The following is a 20715-nucleotide window of genomic DNA, read 5'->3' on the forward strand; positions in this document are numbered from 1 at the left end:
AACCTTTTCTTTCATTGTTTATTATTATTATTATTATTATTTTTTGCTTCATGTATGATTTATATTTTATTTTTGTTATATGATAAGTAGTCAATAGTTCTTATATTTTGGAGCTTTCTGTATGTTTATTATGAAAGGCATACATGTAAATAGCAGGGCATAGAAGCATATTATATTTTGTATATCTTAAGTAGACAAGAGGCCAGCCAAGTTAAAGTATTTATAAGGTGTTGGATGTTGCTTTTTTTTTTTACTCTTAGGAGACTTATCTCAATCTCATTAAAAGTTTTTTATTCCTTATCTTTAAAAGGCTTGCTAAGTTTTATTAGATGTCCCACTTTATCCACCTTCTAAGCTAAAAGACTAACTTCATCTATTGGATGTCTTGTATCTTATCATCGCAAGGGCGATGAAAGAGTTATCTAGAGCCTTCTTTTAGGAGACAAGCTGTGTCTCAGAAAAATCAAACCCCTTTTGGAGATAGGCTTTGTCTCATCGGCCCCGCTATTTGCACAAATCTGCTTATATTTTACTCTCACAGTTTTTACATTTGAATCTGCACAAGTTGATGCCCTGTTATGTATTAAAATTTATACAAATTGAAAATATCATTTAATGTGTTTCTATAATCTGTTGGAAATTTAATACTTATCTTTCATACTAAGCTTTGAGTTAGGAATTTGAAGATGGTGATAAATGAATTGTTCAGGTGAGATTATCTTGAAAGCTTATTATACTTGTCTCCTATTTATTTAAATAAATTGTTAATAGGAAGAAGGAGATCAAATGACTACTCTGTTCGATATTATCGACATGAGTACTGTCTGATCTCAAGGCGGGATTAGAAATATTATCATGTGTATTTGATATCAGATGATTACTTTAGCATCATCTGATTTCATTGGAGTCCCCGTATTGGGGTTTGTGGTTGGTTTTGAAGTGTTTGATATTGTTTTTACTTTATTAGGCTATCCAGCGGCTGGTCTGGACTAATTAATGTTGTTTATCATTTTATAATTGTTTTAGATCGTGTATTGTTTTATTGAGAATTCTTCTTTGCTTAGCACTTGATTTATTTTTATAAGAATAGAATGGAATTTGTGATTATCTGGTAGACTTTTCTTCTCTCTTTGATAGACTAACACAGTCTTTTAGATTTTTGTTAAATTCTTTAGATACTAGAATCCCCTTTCATTGCAAGGGCGATGAAGGCGCTAGCCCAAGCCCATCTCTAGGGGACTTGCACAGTCCGAATAGCATTCTATTTTCTCAAAAGACTTGCCTAGTCTTTTAGATCCAAATCTTTGAAGACAGGCGTTGTCTCATTAATGAATCAACTTGAGTTAACCTCTAGAAGACTACCTCTAGTCTCACAGGTCTTAAACCCTCCTTTTGTGCGTCGTTTGGTTTTGGGAGAACACCCTACCCGGCTTGGCAACATACCCCTTACCCTTATGGGTATTGGGTTGCACATTTGTTGCACCCTAGGGCTAGGTAGCTGTCCGGCCCGGCTGGGTGTTTTACCTTTGCCAAATATGCACAAGGTCTCTTTTTCCTTGTTAGTATTCTTCTCTATCCTACCTCTGTGTCTAATAGACTTACCTAGTCTCATTTTCTTGCTAAACCTCCTCTTTGTGCATCATTTGGTTTTGGGAGAACATCCTACTCGGCTTGGCATCATACCCCTTACCCTTATGGGTATTGGGTTGCACATTTGTTGCACCCTAGGGCTAGGTAGCTGTCCGGCCCGGCTGGATGTTTTACCTTTGCCAAATATGCACAAGGTCTTTCCTTATTACTTGTTGAGCTTTATCTTAGTTTGATTAGTCCACTAGCACAGGAATCCGTCCTTAGTCTAGAGAGTCAATCCTCTTGTTCAGGAATCAAATTCTATCATCATAGGGGTTAGGATTCTATTCTACCTCTCATCGTATCATGTTTTTATCCACTCTTGCAAGGTATAGGATGCTGTCCAACCCTTGCAGAGCTGTGTTTCTGTTCTTTTTCCCCGCAAAGCATAGGATGCTGTCCAACCTTTGCGGGATATCAGGAGTCTGTTCTCCCCTTATGATGATAGGATTTGTTCCCCTTGAGTCAAAAATACTTAAAAAACAACAAAAACATCTAAAAAAACCAAAAAAAATCTCAAAAATCTTGAGTCATTAGGAGTAGTTAGGAAATCTGTTTCGAACTACGTTGGCTTGATCCCTTTCAACAGGGTACGTAGTGCAGCTTGGGATCCATATCCCAAGTCCAGCCAAATCTTTAAAAATAAGCATTTTAAATCTTTCAAAATTACAAAAATCTTTCAAAATATTGTTTTCTTCGAAAGGATCTTCCTCTAGAGTTAGGAGCTTGTCCTAGTTAGAGAGTTTTTGAGTCGGGAGTTGCTCCCTCGTTCATCTGTTTGTTTGTTGTGTGTTTTATTTGTTTGTGTTAGAGTTAGGAGTGAGTCCTACCTAGGAGTTCTACGCCTCCGTCCGGTCAGTTGGCGATCCACATCGCCAATTGATGACTAGGTCTAAGATGCGATAGATCCTACTGTTTTCTTCAGGATATACAGCCTAGCTACACATAGATTATAGGAACCACCTGCATTAGCTTAGGGCTAACCTGCATTTAGTTAGGGCATATAGGGTGTCCTAAAATCTACAATCCATTGGAATTTAAATAATCACACAAGAAGCTTTAAGAATTAGTCCGGTCTTTTAGATCGAGTCTAGGATAGAGGTCTAGATGTCTTAGGCATCATAGCTTAGAATAGGTGCGAAGAACTACGTTGCCTTGATTCTCGTGGAGGCGGGGATACGTAGGCTTCTTTGGATGAACATCAGATCATCTAAAGACTCGGGCCTAGGTATAGATTAGAGTCTTAGGGTTGTTTGGTATCGAGTCATTTTCTATGTTTTGCAATGTTTTCTTACTTTATTGCGCAGACCTTATACTTTTTTTTGGTGTGTCATGCATGTGTTTGTTCACCAGAACTTAGACACCCATTAGGCATGTCACTTATAACCTAGTTTTGCTTAGGCGACACTTATTTCATTTCTTTTTATGTGTGATTATAATTCATCTCCGAGACATGCATGATTAGATAGACGTCTTCTCGGAGATATTGATTCTCATTTCATATGACTTTTGCTCAAAACTCTTCAAAATCATTAAATAAATGGCATAAGAGACCAGGTGTTTACACTTGGGCGGATGAGGTGCTCTTTAGACCTTCCAAATTCGTAACCAGGCACGAACCCTCTTTTTATAATCTCTGGTTATCCGTTGCAACAGAGCATAGTATGGGATCCAGGGCCCATTTGCCTTTTTCCTTGGATGGCGACTCTTCTTTGTTTAAGGTACGCCTCGAATCTGGGCTAGTCCCCGAATCGAGAGGTATCTCACCTTTTATATCGCCACTCATACTGTGAGAGGCATTTCTTCTTTCGAGAGTTCCTTGGTAGAGCTCTCCATTCACGTGGATGATCCATAGAGACCAGTGTGGGGCCCGTCCCCCGCCCCTCTCTCGGATCGAGGTCCACATGCTGGCCCATTTTTTAATCTCTTTTTTGGATCTCTAAATGCTAGAATTATGGAAAGTGGTAGACTACAAAGTTGTAGGTCTCTTTGAGATCCTTCCAACAAGTATTTGTTCTTGAAAATTGGACAATAGGGTAGAAAGTTATGGCAGTTTTTGAAACGGTCAAAGTTAGTGAGTTCTTATACAATTAATATTATGTTAGTCCCTAAGCTAGCTAGTGGAGGAGCTTGAACGAGTTTGCTTTGGTTTTCTTTTATTTAAAGAGTTACAAACTATCTTAAGAGGGGATTTTGGATGTTGATTAACTTATGTAATTGATGGAATATCAATTAGGTTGAGCTTTGCTCCCATTTTCTTCTTCTTCTCTAAGTTGTGTTCTTGATATCTAATTTCTCTTTTTCTTCCCTCTTAAGCACCCGCATTATTCTCCCAAGAACATTGTAAGGACCATGGAGAGTTTGAAACTGAATTAAGATAAAATGGACCATTCTAACTCAATACAAGACTGACCCAAAATACATGTACACTCAGCTATAGGATTTTAGACTATATTTTTATTTTCTTATTTTTATTTGTTATTATAGGGCATTATACGACACAAATCCCTTTTAAGACTTGCATTGTTTTAAGGGTACAGTTGTCAATATTAGGAGGGCTGTTAAGGACAACATTGACATTAAACATAATTGAGTCCAATTAACTTAAGTCGGGTCAGGTTGAGCTTTTGCTAAAAAATAATTGGAATCAAGCAGAACCCGCCCTATTAAATGGTATAAACTTAATCCAAATTCTCAAAAATTGACCCGAGTTGCACTTCTACAATTATCAGTTTTGGACTCACAATCGGTTCTCAAAATTGAAAACGCCGATCCCTAGTTCTTTACAATGGATGGGTCATGACTAAAACTCTCCTGCATTAGACAATCCTGTCCCTGCAACTGTGAAGATTTTTGTATCATTGTTCTGTTGGAAAAGTAATTCAAAGTGGGCCCACTCTAGCCTACATGTTCTTCATAACTTTCTGATGGAAAAGACTTCCAGGGCCCAGCCTATCTATGTTGGGGACCAATAAATTAGTGAATGGTCCCAACGTTTACTCTTCCCCAAGAACCACATAATTTTATAATCTATGATTGTAAAATCCATGTATCCAAACGGCCCCTTATTGTATGTTTGGACGGGAGTTGAAGTGTTACGAGAGAACCCATGTCAGACCAGTTACCGTGTCCATATCAATGCAACAATGGTGGGTGCTGGCTCGCTACAGAGGACAATGCATAGCAGAACTAATCCAAAGAAGTTCAAAGAGCCACGGTATCAATCCACCACTGACTCAGAATATGCTCCTGAATAACTTCATTCTGTATAAAATCTTGAATGGTACAAACATGGCCACCCACAGATTCACATGCAATTTCTGTCCAGAAAGCTACATACATGTATAAATTTTAAAGACACATAATTGGTCTTCCTTCTTGGATTGTTTCCGGTTGCTATTTGCATTGTACCGATACAGAGATGGCTCAAGTCCCAAAAAAAATGTTTACTATAACAACAAAATGGCTGAATTAACCTCAAATTAAACATGTAACTCTATTATTTCAATATGAATGAACAAGTACTATACATAAGTTTTGATCCACCTTTCAAACAAGGATCAGTTCTTTCTGAGGTGAGATCATAGCCAATGAATGAGGAAGTAAAGACTGATTGTTTAAGTAGCTTATTACCTCCCAATGATGAGCTGGATGGGAGTTTTGATGCTCAGAGAAACCATTAACAGACCACCAACAATGTAGACCTCAACCCATACTTCTGTTGAGCAACAGGAGGATCAAAATGAAGAATGGAAATTGAAGCATAGCAGGACCCGTCAATCGATCAATGATTTGCTGCCACCTGTAAGTTCAACCAGTAGATAGCTGCTGATAAAGCCTGTTATTCATATAAAGATCTCTATTACAGTTAGAAAGAGATACAAAGTTAGTTACATCTAACAAAGACACCACACACACAGACACACACAAATGGGACCGGCATTTCAACTCATAAATTAGATACTTCTACTCGGATTGTTGGCCATGTCTTGACTACGACAGTGTGGGAAGTTATGACTTATGAAACATATATTATTATATAAGCATGTGATTAGGGCTGTAAAGCTTTATGAAAATAAGTTAAATAACACAACAATGCCCCTACAAATTTTGGGGGTTCTCTCTTCTTTTCTCTACAAATTTCAACTCCTCCCACTTATAAAAGATTGCAAGAGCTTTCACATAAGCAGCAATTCCGGCATATATAGATGGCTCTCTACTCCCCCAAGAAGTCTGTAAGTTGTGGAAGAGTGACCCGATGAGAAGTGGAGGAGGCCTAAGGATCATATGACACTATACGGTGTTTCATGTAAAAATTACTTTGACTCAAGTCTCTTAAATGTTAAAGAACTAAATGTGATATATTTGAATAGAAAAATTCTGCAAACGCTTGACGTTTCCTAAGAGTTGTAATTGTGATTAGTGTCTAAAGTTTGTCCTCAGTTATCAAATTAATATTAAATTAACATGTAACTACTTAGTTACTATAAATTTGATAAGTTATTTTCATGCAAAAGAAGGGTGTTCAAACTTCAAAGATCCAAAAATGTGTAAAATGATTGTAAAATATCATTTTCAATGCACCTTGACCTTAAGGAGTCCCCTGTGCACCCTAAAGAATGCCCTAGCAAAATCCTTATTTGGAAGTTGCAATAGGTAGAGACGTAGAGTCCATCCTCTTCTTTACGTGCGCCAATCATCCCATCCTCCTCAAATACCTGTCCGTGATCACAAAAGAATTTGAACTAAAAACGTGTGAGCAGTTTGAATGTCGTGTGAGTTTACTAAATGTAAGGTTGAAGTTTCAAGACGGAACGCAAAGAAAAACATGAACCGGGTTGGGTTACTTTCAGTCCTTCCGACTTGTTGACTGGTCAAATCATTTTTTTTTTTATAAGACTTGAGTTTCGAGTTATTCGACACTATAAGGGAAATAATATATTCGCCCCTTTTTCTTTCTTGGGCCACCCGTTTGTAGTGTAAAAGGGTAGTCATAAATACAGTATAGGGTGATGGACAAGGGAAAAAAGAGGGGACGAATATATCAGTTGCCATTAATTAATTACTATAATTGCAATGGGTCCCACGGAAAATTGCCAATGGACGATATCAAAATGAGAGAATTGCCAAGGGGGGACACTTTTGAAAAATTGTTAGAGAGGGACGAAATGTGGGTTATCAAGTCTCTAAAAAGGGGCTTATCAACCCTCTAAATGGGGTTATCAAACTCTCAAAAAGGGATTATCAACCCTCTTTAATAATTTTTCACAAGTGTGTCCCCGGATGGCAATTCTCGTTTTTTGATGTCCCCCATTGGCAATTTTTCCTTCAGAAAATTGAAGCAAAGAGGACACGAAATCAGTGCCCTCAGGCCCCTCACACGAATCAATCTTACGAAGATATCTTTATAATTTTGTCGCAATTGTAGACTGGCCAAAGCTAGCTTCAATGGCAGTACTAATTTAAGAAAAGACTTAGAATCCAAACACAAGAAACACGAGAAAACCCAACAGAACTACCATTCAGTTTCTTCTGCACTCCCCAACTGAACTACCATTCAAGTCAAAACTCAGTCTCATTAACTTTCTCAGTCCACCAAAAAACCCCTTCTCTCTAAATTTGTTTGCCTCTCTCCATGTCTAACACCAACCAAATCTCACCTCCTCCCATCCCTCTAGACATAGAGAAAGATATGGAAACATCCCAAACCCAAGAACCCAACAAAGAGGGCTTCACCAAAGCCACAAAAACAGCCTTTCTAGTGATAAATTCTATCATTTTTTCCATAGGTAACATTGGTGGCCCCTTACTCCTCCGTCTATACTTCTTACGTGGTGGAAAAAGAAAATGGCTATCAAGCTGGCTCGAAACAGGTGGATGGCCAATTATGCTTATCCCTCTCTTAATCTGTTATCACAACCGTCGATTAAAAGATGGTAACGCCGCAAAGATCTTCTTCATTACACCTCGTCTCTTCGTAGCCTGCTTTGTGTTAGGAATTCTCACTGGTATGGATGATTACTTATACGCCTTTGGTGTTTCTTATCTTCCTGTTTCTACATCAGCTCTTCTCATCTCAAGCCACTTAGCCTTTACTGCGGTTTTCGCTTTGGTTATTGTTAAGCACAAATTCAGTCCTTATTCGATAAATTCGGTTGTTTTATTAACCGTTGGAGCGATTATTCTTGGATTACATACGAATGGGGATAGACCTAAAAATGAAACGAATTTTAAGTATTGGTGTGGGTTTTTTATGACTATTGGTGCAGCTGCTTTGTATGGTCTAGTGTTTCCTTTGGTGGAGCTTACGTATATTAAAGCAAAGCAGGAAATAACGTATAGTTTGGTTATGGAGATGCAGATGGTGTTGTCTTTCTTTGCTACAGCTTTTTGCACTTTGGGGATGTTGGTAGATAACGATTTTCAGGTATGAATCTCTCTCTCTCTCTCTCTCTCTCTAGAAAGGACAAGAACAGCTAGATTGGGCACATGGAACTAATCATCCCATTGGTTAAAGGGCCACTACCATCTGCAATGTGACAAAAAAATATCTCTCAAATTTCTCATTTCGATAGTACATCAATGGAGATTTTATATGGTGTAAGCTGGTATGGTCAAGTATTTTTGAAAAAAAACTGTACGGCTTACACCATAGGATGATCCAAACCGTCCATTTGATGGGCCACAGCGTAAGTAAGTTGTGCCACAAAAATTATTTCCATAGGATGATCGATGATCCTAGCCATACGATCTATTCAAGGAACTGCATATGATGGAAACCTCTATAGATCTAAGGGTTTGAATCATTCTATGGAAATGATTTTTGGGACGCAAGGTGTGTATGTTGTGGTCCATCAAATTGATGGTTTGGATCATCCTATGGTGTACGGGGTACAGTACTTTTGGAAAAATATTGTACTATATGGGCTTGCACCATATCACTCAGATTTTTTGGGGAGTATTTGATTGATGAGATTTGCCTTATTTTTTTCAAGTTCTATGAAGGGTTCCACTTCGTATGATGATGCAAATCGTTCATTAGTTTGCCTACAACATAAATAGGCTGTACCATGTCAATCATCTCCATAGGCTGTACCATGTAAATCATTCCCTGCCCTCTTCTTACTTAGGTCTTCCCTTGGGGGTTGGTAGACCACATAAATCTTTATGGGATCCTATAATACAAAGAATTGAGAGAAGACTGGAAACTTGGAAAAGAAATTTAGTATCTAAAGGAAGAAGGTTGACTTTGGTTAAGGCAGTGTTGGCTAATATTCCTGTATATTTTCTTTCTTTGTTTAAATGTCTTGTGAGTGTGGCGTTGAGAATTGAGCAAATCCAACGTAGGTTTCTTTGGGGAGGCTCTGATAAAAAGAAAGGCATCCCTCTGGTGAAGTGCGAATCGGTTTGTCTTCCGATCAAGTGTGGAGGTTTGGGTATTAGAAGAGTAAAAAAATTTAATCATGCTCTCTTAGGTAAATGGCTTTGGCGTTTTGGAGTGGAGCAATCTTCTTTGTGGGTTAAGGTGGTTGGGAGCAAGTATGGTTTTCTGAATGGGAACTGGCAATCTGCCTGTGTTTTGAAAAATAAAAAGTTGACAATTTGGAGAGATATTCAAAGGTTGAGTCATGAGTTTGAGAAAGGTATTCGGTTTAAAGTTTATTTGGGTGATCGTATCAGATTTTGGTTGGACCCGTGGTGCTCGGTTGAGCCGCTTAAGGAGCTCTTTCCAGGTCTATTTCTGGTTGCTTCTCAAAAGAATGCGTTGGTTGCCGATTGTTTTGATCGGTCTGAGCTTGGGGTGATCTGGAATCCGAGTTTCAGAAGAAATTTCTTTGTTAGAGAGTTGGCTTCTATTGCTCAATTGCGAAAGTTGATTGAAGGGTGTTATATCAAGAGGTTTGGGTCTGATAGAAGAATCTGAATCTGGAATCCATCGGGTTTCTTTTCAGTTAAATCTTTTTACTTTCAACTCGTGCCATGTGGTTTACCTTCTATTTCAGCCAAGGTATGGTCATTTCAGTGCCCTCCTAGGGTTTCCTTTTTTGGTTGGGCAGTGAGTCGTGGTCACATTCAAACTATGGATTTTCTTAGAAAAAGAGGGATGTGGTTAGTGGACCATTGTCCCTTATGTTTGGAAGATGGAGAGTCTATAGATCATCTTTTTATCCACTGCAGGGTAACTAGAGAGGTTTGGGGCCTTATTCTATTGCGGTTTGGAATATGCTGGGTTTTTTTGAAATCTATCCCCGAGGTGATTAAGAGTTGGGAGTCGAACCCTTGGAAGAAGAAAGGGAAGGTTTTATGGAAGATTTGTCTTTTGGCCTCTTGGTGGGTTATGTGGAAAGAAAGGAATTCTAGGGTGTTTGATGGGGTGGCTAAATCTCCGTATAGACTTTACATCAAAATTATTGCGGTCTCCATATTGTGGGCTAGAAGTACTCCTTTGTTTAGATTTGTATCGGCTTTTGATCTCTGGGAGGGTTGGCGGATAGTGTGCAATGATAGGAAGAGAAGATCCATGATTGTTCAAAAGTGGGAAGCCCCTCCTAATGATTTTATTAAACTAAATTTTGATGGTTCTTGTTTAGGCAATCCGGGTCCTTCAGGTGTTGGGGGTCTATGCAGAGGTTCTTCTGGTTTGGTCATGTGGGCCTATTCTGGTCCTATTGGAATATGTGATTCTAGTGAAGCGGAGGTTAGGGCGGCTTTCCATGGCATCAAGCATCTGAATAAAGAGTCCTATAATAAGGTGGTTGTAGAAGGGGATTCCTTAAATGTGATCAGTTGGCTTTCGGGAAAGGTTGACCCTCCTTGGAGGTTTCTCTCCTTCTTTGATGAGATCTCAGACTTAACCTTCGGATCTTCTATAGCTTTTAATAATGTAAGGAGATCTGCTAATGGTGAAGCAGATGCTCTAGCTAGATCGGGTGTGCCTAGGTTGGGTCTGGAATGGTTCGACTATTTTCCGCCTTGAGTCATTTTATTTTGGTGTTTTATCTTTTAATGTAATCATTGAGAACCATCTCGGTTTCTCTTCCTTCAATATATAATTTTACCATTTCAAAAAAAAAAAAAAGAGACCGCATATTACAGATACTTTTAGAGATCGAAGGCTTATGATCGTTGTGTGAAGATGATTTAGTGGGTTCAGCTTATTTACATTGTGACACAGCAAATGAACGGTACGGATCATCCTATGATGTGGGCCCACTGTACTTATTCAAAAATGCTAAACTTGAAGCTCACGCAGCATATAAAGTGTCATTGATTAGTCTGATTAAAAGATTTGGGATTTTGAGTCATAGAGTAAAAAAAAAGGGGGATGATAAATTCGCATCCCCTGTAGATAATTCGCACACATTTAAAGGAGAGTATGTGGCAGACTTTTAGGCCACGTTTGGATACCAACAAGATTTAAATTTGGATTTAGTTGATATTTTGAACTGGATCAGATACTTAGATTTCCAAATCAGCTACAACAGTGCAAAAAATTTCGATTTTCAAATATGTTCTGCGAGACATTATTTGGAGATCATTTTTTGTGGCAACTTCCTTCACCATCGCTGCTCCTCGACGTTGCTCCGGCAGCAGCGAGACATCCCTCCCTCCCTCCCTCCTCTCTCTTTCTCTCTCTCTTAAAACATGATCATGAAGATGATTGATATGTTTTGTATCCAAAACTCAAATCCAAATCAAAATACAAATGCATGAGGTATCCAAACGGGCCCTTACGGCTTTTAACGTCAATTCACATTTAAGGGTGCGATTTTATCAATACCCAAAAAAAATTGAACTATCATTGTTTTCCTTATCGTAATAGGCCCACAGACCTACTTTCATCTTTGCATGTATCCTCTATTCGATTGGAGCAACATCCAGTACTTTGGGTTGTGATGATCTAGAACTTTGTCTCTATCAGGAAATTAGTACACTCACGGCGTGGAAGAGTTTGACGACTATTTTTTAGGCGATGATTTTTTCGCCCCCTGTAGGATAATACACCTCCTTAAAGTCTGCTACTATTCACATTAAAAGGGCGCATTATCCTACCGGAGTCGAAAAAATTATCTCCCTGTTTTTTTCATGATAAATTTAGTTTCACAAGTTGTGAGAAAGACGTAGGGCACGGAATAATACATGCTATTATGGAGGAGTGATTTGAGGGGGAATAAATTAATAGAGGTCTCCACTCAACATGTGAGTGAAGTTTTAACTTTTTAGCCGCTTCTTCATCTAGTCATTCCTGCACTTACAAATCTCTCTCCTTCTCTAAACCGCTCCAGCCCTCTCTCACCACTTGAGAAATTAAATTTTTCATGGTTGTCAAACATGGCCTAAGTGTTATGACTTTACGGCTCAAAACAGCCCTCTGCGGTGACCCGTTAACAATCCAAATATGGAAGCGTCTTTCTGATTTTGTACGCACAAACCTAGTAGTAATTTAGAGCACAATATCCCAAAGGTAAATGATATATTTGCCACTTTTTTTTTACTTGGGACAGCCCCCTGTGGTGTAAGAATTGTCATAAATACACGAGAGGGGCTCTCCCAAGTTATAAAAAAAAAAAGGGTGAATATATCACTTCCCTATGCCAAAATCAGCAAATTATGATTAGTCATGAAAGATGTCCAGGTAGACACCCAATTTGGACTTACAATTTCCAGCTTCTCTATAGCTTCTAACTGTCCACTTTGAGGGTACTTCTCACTTCTCATGGATTTAGACATTTAATAAGGCATTTCCAGGTCGACACCCAATTTGGACTTCCAACTCACATGCAAAAGCCAGCTGCAAAATGTCTTTCTCCGAAGTTGCCTAGCAAGTCCCTAAATATAGTAAAAGATCACAAGTCACACAAGGATGATCCGAGTTTTACGACCAGGTTGCCTACATTTACGGAGAGGTCATCTTTAGCTATAAGCAACAGAGCACAAGAGTACGATGGGATATTCTCTTCTCTTTTCCACACTAAAACCTCATTTCTTTTACTCTCTTTCAATTTCTTTATCTCCTCTACTAACAAAGAAACTTAAAAACAAATCCCTTGATTTTAGAAACCAACCAAAGCAATTATCTCTCTTTCTTAATCCCATTAGAAAATTAAATTGCATGAAAGTATAAAAGATAAATAACGCCTTTCTCCAAAAGGGAGAAGTTGGTTAGTTAACATGGTATCAAAGCCAAAGGTCTCGAGTTCAAACCCTCCCGGATAGCAAAAATCCACATGCGATGATCAACCCAAAGTGGGACCACATGTGCCACGTGTTTGCCAAGTGGGCCACACGTGCGGGGCAGTGTTAAAGTATAAGAAATAAATAACGCCTTTCTCCAAAAGCTTAAGAAGTTGGTTAGTTAACAAATTCCAATAATTTCCACCATGGCTTGTTTCTTAGCCACTCTAAATAGTTTTTGTTGGCTTCTTCACCCTTTTGCGAGCACTGCAAATATCCATCGACCGTATATCATCACCAGCTATACAAATTAATGTCGGTCTTGATTCCAACAAACTCATTCAACGGCGTACATCTGTAGCTTGTTCGGAGTAACTCTCGGCTCGTCTTCCCTACTACTAGAAATTGTCACCACCTTACCATCATCTGCACTCAGATTACTCGTCTTTGCATAAGAAACCTTGTGTGTGCCCACGTTTCTCTATTTTCAATAATCGACTGTAGTTCTCACCAAACGATACAATATATATATATATATCCACACGTGATTTTTATAAATGTACTTCCAGCTAAATACTTACAACCGATGGAGTCTAACCGGGCAAGAGACACTAGATTCTTTGTGACATACATTGTACAACTCAAATTGTGTACCCCTTCATTGAATATTATGATCTTCATATTTCCAAATTCCTTTACGTCAAAAGTAGATTAGTCACCCAAGAACATAAAACATATCCTTCTCTCTTGGAATATATCAAATATTTTTTTTGGAGCATGCATGAACAGAGTAACCAATATGTAAGATCAAATCATCTACATCAGTAATTTTACCTGCAGAGGTCATTATCTTCAATCATCTCATTATGCTCATTCATTAACGTTGCCAGCGTATTTCAACACCATTATCTGAATTGTCAGCTGGTTTCAAATAATTCTACTTGATCTAACCATAAATAAGTAATGATAGTGTAGGGAATCAAAACGGGTAGAACTCACCCCTAAAAGGTAGCTTTTAGAGCGAGGGTGCCCATTCCCTTATAACCCACCCCATCCTCATCACTTTACCGATGTGGGACTATTTGCTTTTGCGTGGAACCCCAACAGATAGCACTGCACACTTTTTTTTGCAAATCATGGACCTCGAACTATCATTTCTAGATCTCTTATAAGATTACCTTTTTTTTTTTTTTTTTTTTTTAACCCGGAAAGGAATGCGACCCCGGGGCGGGGCCTCTGCATATTATTTATTGAAGGCACAATACAAGAGGAGGGCAAACAACCAGCCCTCTAGACCACGACAAACAAAGGGGTACCAAAGACCCTACACAACACCACCTGCTTCGATCATTTGCTTGGGCGAATATTTGGAAAACCATTAGTGTCGCATCTTGCAGCCCCCCGGGCTATGCGAGGCATTTCTGACCATCCATGGAAAATTTGATGAGATCTAGATTTACAAGCTTCATTTGCAAGAGCATCTGCCACTTGGTTACCTTCTCTAAACTGGTGCTGATGATGAGGGCCCAAGAAGTCCATGAGGTCTATGATTTCGGGCCAGAAGAAAGAGATGGACCAAGGGTGGCTTCCTTTCTTAGAGATGAAATCCATGAGAACTTTGCTGTCTGACTCTACTACGAAATTCTTGAACCCAAAGGCTTTGCATAGCCTAAGGCCGTCCAATAGAGCTCTCGCTTCAGCCACCATGTTGGTAGATGTCCCGTAGAAGAACGCAAAAGCAAATATAACTTTTGCTTTGGCATCTCGCATAACTCCACCGCCTCCCGACTCTCCTGGGTTTCCCTTGGCTGCTCCATCAATGTTCAATTTGAGCGAACCAATCATCGGACGTTCCCACCAAATCCAATTATCCCTGCTGATCTTTTGCCTCTGCGGTTCAATCTGGATTTGCTCCAAAGCTAAACACTCCACCATATTGTTTTCTTTGGTGAATTTTTGGCTAGAGCTCACAGTTTTTAACTTATTCAATATTTGCTGAATCACCCAATTTGTACTTCTCTCTTTACCTTCCATTCTTCTATTACAACGTTCTCTTATAAGATTACCTTATTCTTTGATTCTTACTATGAACAACCAATTTATGATCTTGACCATCGTTTCGATTTGGCCTTCTCCTAATCTAGTTTGACAAATAGCATCACTGTGACTTCTTCTTTTGGCTTCACCGTATCCTTCTCAAAAAGTGGCATAGTTAATAGATTTTCATACAAAGCAGGAAGAGAAGTGTTTAAAGCAATAAGCAATATCTACTTCATCTTTGCATCAACCTTGTGGAGCTAATCCTAGGAAAGAAACTCTCTCTCTCTCTCTCTCTCTCTCTCTCTCTCATGGGTTTATAACATATATGTTACAGATTATTCCAAGAGAAGAAAGAGAATTTGAGCTTGGCGAGGTGAAATATTACGCGCTTCTCGCCGTGATTGCAATTGTTTGGCAGTTCTGGTTCCTAGGAATGGTGGGTATTATCTCGTCTTCTTCATCTCTGCACGCGGGAGTTATCATTGCAGCTCTTATCCCTGTCACAGAGGTCTTAGCCGTCTTCATCTACAAAGAGAAATTCGGTGCTGAAAAGGGCGTTTCCCTTTCTCTTTCTCTTTGGGGATTTGCCTCCTACTCGTATGGAGAGATGAGGAAAATGAAGAAAGAAAAGCTTGCAGCTAGAGAGAAAGAAAAGCTTATGTTGAGAGTCATCGCCGACTCGTGTACAAAGGTGCCGGACGAAACGGACCGGCGCAGTGCGAATCAAGGCATGCAATCTGTAGACACCCCATTTTGACCAGACCCAAGTTTGCGTTGTCTGTGCGAGTCTCGTCAAATCAGTGAGTTGGGGTCCCAAATTGAACCCTGAAGCAGCTTATGGTCCCACCGAGGTCCCCGCTAAATTTCGATAAAATCCAATTTGATTTGGCAGATAGGACGAGCTGAGAGTGGGTGCGCAGTATAAATCCGAAAGGGCATAGCGTATTTCGTCTGGCATGGGCCCATTATTATGAAAAATAAAAATCTTAAGATGGCAGCCCATCAATTGGACAAGGTGGATCATTCTACGGAGATAATTTCAAGGGTACAACTAATCACATCGCAGCCCATTATTTGAATGATCAAGATCATCAATTGTCGCCCATCAAATGAACGGTTCGGATCAGCCAATGGGAGAGACTCAGGGGGCCCACATTATGAGTGATCCAAGCCTATCACTTGATAGCCAATTATTTGAATGCTTCAGATCATCCCATAGAAGAGATTTTCGAGGGTGTAACCAACTTACATTTCAGCCCATCAATTGTACAGATCAGATCAGCCCATTGAAATGATTTAGGAGGCCACAACCTACTTAGGTTGGGACCCATCAATTGGATGGTCTGGATCGTCATAGGGAAATGATTTAAGGGGGCGCAATCCATATAGACAGTGGCATATTGCTTGGACGGTTTGGATCATATGGCAAATGATTTAAGAGAAGAAAAGGGTTGCTTGTACAACACTTCATGGAGGGGTATTTTATTAAAGCTAAATATAAAAAAAATTGAAAGAGGCCACACGGTTTTTAACATGGGAAATGATGTGGTGTTGTTTAAAGTAGCAATTTAAAAAAAGAAAAGAAAGAAAAGAGAAGCATGTAACATTTTTCTTTGCATAGAGGCCACATGGTTTTGAACATGGGAAATGATGAGGTGTTGTTTAAAATAGCAAAAAAGAAAGAAAAGAGAAGCAAAAGGTAGTATTTTTCTTCTTCCCTTGCATGGAGCCACACGGGTTTTAATTTGAGAAATAGTGTAATGATGAGTGCATGCTTAAAATATCAATTTTAAAATGATTGCATCACATTTGCTAAAATAAATAAAAATTATATGCAAAACATTGATGGCATCTTCTATACACTATTTAGGGAATAAATAATATTTTATGGAAAGAAGGCATGGTGGGAATCTTGGCATGAGGCAACCCACGAAATTCCTTTTGGGAGAGGTGGCAACATAAGAAAAAAAAATTAAAAAAAAAAAGGAAGAGGAGGTGATGTACAAAGAGAGTTGCTGTGGGAGAGATGGAGTGGCCTTGGGGGGAGTTGGGGGACCGAACAACCCTCTCACCCTTTGGAGCTCTCACCCTTTCCCTCAAACAAGAGGTCTCACCTCTCTAGCCCATAGAAAAAAGAAAAAAGAAAAAGAAGAGCATCTCTCTCTCTCTCTTTCTCTCTCTCTCTCTCTCTCTCTCTCTCTCTCTCTCTCACTCACTCTCATGATCTCAAGCTCTCAATCTCACCCTCTCAACAGCAACCTCTCACCCTCTCAAGCTCTCATCTCACATCCCTCTCAATATCCATATCTACAGCTCTTTCTCTCTCAAGGGAGGATGGTTGGAAAAAAGAAAGTTTTTCCTCTTGACTAAAACATGGACAAATAACCTTCTGATCCCATCTTTGGAGCAGTCTCCTCATACCCTCTCTCAGGTGAGTACTAGTTTTTTTTTTTTTTCCTAGTTTCTTTCTTGACTTAGATACATGTTATTAAGAGTAAGTTTTTCTTATTAGATAATCTTGTTTTGTTCAAGTTTTGTTTTATGTTCATTAATTAACTCTTTGTGAGGGATCTTGAATCTTAGGCTCATGGGATTTTCGGTTCATTTTGGGCAAAATCAATAATCCGAAACCCACCCAATTTTGCAACCACAACACAGTCCAAAACTTAAATTAAAAACCCATTTTCGTAGCTCAAGGACCCAATTTCGTAACCAAGAACCCAATTTTGCAAAACCCATTCAATTTTAGAACCAACTTTTGTAACCCCCAACAGTCCACCAAATTCCACTTTTGATAAAGCCACACCCCTCCAATTCGAATACACATAAAATCCACTAACAAACCCTCTTTGGAAATTAAAATCCACCAATAAACAGTAAATTGAATTACAAATTTCATTCCCAAACAGCCCCTAGAATATATTTTCCATTCCCAAACAGCCCCTAAAACAAAAAAAAATCCAATTGCAACATTAGCCCATTCGAGCATCATTTGATAACAATACCCTTTCCTTTTCTAAATTGATAAACAAAACAACCCGTCTCAATTTGATAGTCACAACCCCTTTTCAGTTAAAAGGAGACACAACCTACTTTCCCAAAGGATAATCGCAGCCCATTATTCGACAAGAAATGATAAGACAAAAATATGGCGGTGCCAATATCATTCCCGCCATAGCGCTGGCTGCCCATCTTGTGACCCAATTTCGAACCTCTAAATCACAAATTCACAAACAATGCTGAACTACAAAGTTGTAGCCCTCTAAATGATCTTTCCAACGCATGTTCGTGCATTCAATTTAGCCAAGCGGTTAAAGAGTTATGACAGTTTTAGTGGGCTGCATTTGTTGGAACTTTTAATGGTCAATGTCGAATATGTGGAATTGTCAAAACATGGTTGTGTTAACGTCCTTTTCCAAACAAAAATCAAAAGGCACAAATCTAAAATACACCCAACCTAAAAGCCACAAACCCAAAATTCACCCATTAAAATTACCAATTTAAACCTATTAAAAGCCATCAACCAAAAGACCACTAAAAGTTGCAAGTGAAACTAAAGCCTTATAAACAAACAACCTAAAAGAAACCACACACATACTAAAAGCCTCAAGATAATTAAAAGCTTCAAGAAAATTCTAAAAATTTCTACAAACCCAAAAGAATTCGAGATTCCTAAAGAGCCTGTAGATTCAAAATTCCTTTAGGAACCTTTGGAGCCCATCTTTGTGTGTGTTTGGGAGACCCGCCCGGTCTCATTCTCTTGCTAGTTCTCCTCTTTGTGCGTTGTTTGGTTTTTGGGAGAACTCCCTACTCGGCTTGGCTTCATACTCCTACCCTTATGGGGTACTGGGCGCACATTTGTTGCACCCTAGGGCTAAGTAGCTGTCCGGCCCGGCTGGGTGTTTTACCTTTGCCAAATGTGCACAGGGTCTCTTATTCCCTTTTACATCATTTAAGTCTCGGAGACAAGCCTTGTCTCATATAAGAGAGTTTCCCCTTTAGGAGGCTTATCTAGCCTCATGTTAGAATAACCCTTCCTCCTGGCAAGTCTTTGACTCATTTTTACCCCTTTCTTGGTAGTGTTTTTAGTGAGTCTCTGACTCATTTGTGCTCCGTTCTTTAGTGTGTTAGTTAGTAGTTCGCCTTTAGATTTGTTGTCATTCATCTTTGTTTGAGACTAACTCAGTCATATAGAGCCTTCCCTGCTTGGGATCTTAGATTGTTTTCTCTGTTCTTGAGACACTTCTTTACGTGTTGTGGTTCGTCTCTTTGAGACGCTTGTTGTTTGTTCGGGGTTTTCCCTTTTGATTTAGGGCTTTGCCCTAGTTTGTGGTTATGCTTGCGTGTTCTCTTGAAGGGTGAAAACATTTAAGAATCTAAGAGCATTGGAAAAGCTTTAAAATCCAAAAACATTAGAAATTTAAAACTCAAAAACATTTGAAAAACTTTAAAAATATCAAAAACATTTGAAAATATAAAAAACCTTAAAAAATCTGAAGTGTGAGTGTTTCTTGTAGAAGCGTAGTTTGAGAGTTCGTTTCGAACTACGTTGGCTTGATCCTCTTTCACGAGGTACGTAGTGCAGCTTGGGATTTATATCCCAAGTCCAGCCAAACTTTGTAAATAAATGCTTTAACCCGTTTTCTTCAAAACCTTGTTTTCAACAAAATCTTCCTCTAGAGTTAGGAGTTTGTCCTAGATAGAGAGTTTTAGAGGTAGGAGTTCGTCTTTGATGTGTTGTGTGTTTGTTTGTGTTTGTTTTAGAGTTAGGGGTTTGTCCTAGAGTTATAGGAACGCCTCCGTCCGGTCAGTTGGCGATTCAGATTGCCGACTGATGACTAGGTCTAAGATGCGCTAGTGATCCCATTGTTTTCCTTAGGAAATACAGCCTAGTTACACAGGTTGTAGGAACCACCTGCATTAGCTTAGGGCTAACCTGCATTTAGTAAGGGCATATAGGGTATCCTAAAATCTACGATCCATTGGAATTTAAATAATCGCATAAGAAGCTTTAATAACTGGTCCGGTCTTTTAGATCGAGTCTAGGATAGAGGTCTAGGTGTCTTAGGCATCCTAGTTTAGAATAGGTGCGAAGAACTACGTTGCCTTGATTCTCGTGGAGGCGGGGATACGTAGGCTTCTTTGGATGAACATCAGACCATCCGAAGGCTCGGGCTAAATTGTTTTAGAGTCTTAGGATTTTTGTGGTGTTGTTATATTGTATATTTTGTTGTGTTTTCTTACTTTCTTGTGCAAACCTTATACCTGTAGCTGTAGCATGCATGTGTTTGTCCACCAGAACTTAGACACCAGTTAGGTATGTCACTCACAACCTAGCAATATTTAGGTGGCACCTCTTTCATTTGTTTTTTATGTGTTTATTATTTCTATTCTCAGGAAATGCATGTTTAGATAGACGACTCCTGAGGATCGTTCCCATTTCACATGATTTTTTGCCCAAAACTCTTCGAGGTTAATAATAAATGGCATAAGAGACCAAGTGTTCGCACTCGGGCGAATTGGGGGCGCTCTTCGGACCTTCTCCATTCGTCATCAGGCACGGACCTTCTGTATCTCTGGTTATCCATTGCAAACAGAGCATTTGTTTTGGTTCCATGGCGTGTCCATGGATGGCGACTCTGAGTTATATTTTCAGATATATCTTGGTTTCGAGCCCTGGCTCCGGATCAGGATGTATCTCTTTCTTTTTATGTCGCCACTCATGCTATGCTGTGAGGGTGGCATCCGTTTCGAGAGTTCCTTGGCAGAGCTCTCCTTCACGTTGTGGAGATCTTAGAGGATTGCAGGAGGGATCTCGCGTCCCTCGGCATCGTCCTCAGGATCGGGGTCCACAGGCTGGCGACTCTGCTG

General features: G+C 39.3%; 1 pseudogene across 1 annotated transcript; it reads left to right on the top strand.

Moving 5' to 3' along the window:
* The first annotated feature begins 7186 nt into the window (after positions 1–7186).
* LOC143847880 (purine permease 3 pseudogene) lies at positions 7187–15601 on the top strand (annotated as a pseudogene). The gene is made up of 2 exons (XR_013235253.1): positions 7187–8056; positions 15179–15601. The product of XR_013235253.1 is annotated as a purine permease 3 pseudogene (transcript).
* The last annotated feature ends 5114 nt before the right edge of the window (positions 15602–20715 follow it).

The sequence above is a fragment of the Tasmannia lanceolata genome, unplaced genomic scaffold (genome assembly GCF_043159265.1).
Source record: "Tasmannia lanceolata isolate RefF3 unplaced genomic scaffold, GAP_Taslan_0.1 ptg000016l, whole genome shotgun sequence".
NCBI lineage: Eukaryota > Viridiplantae > Streptophyta > Magnoliopsida > Canellales > Winteraceae > Tasmannia > Tasmannia lanceolata.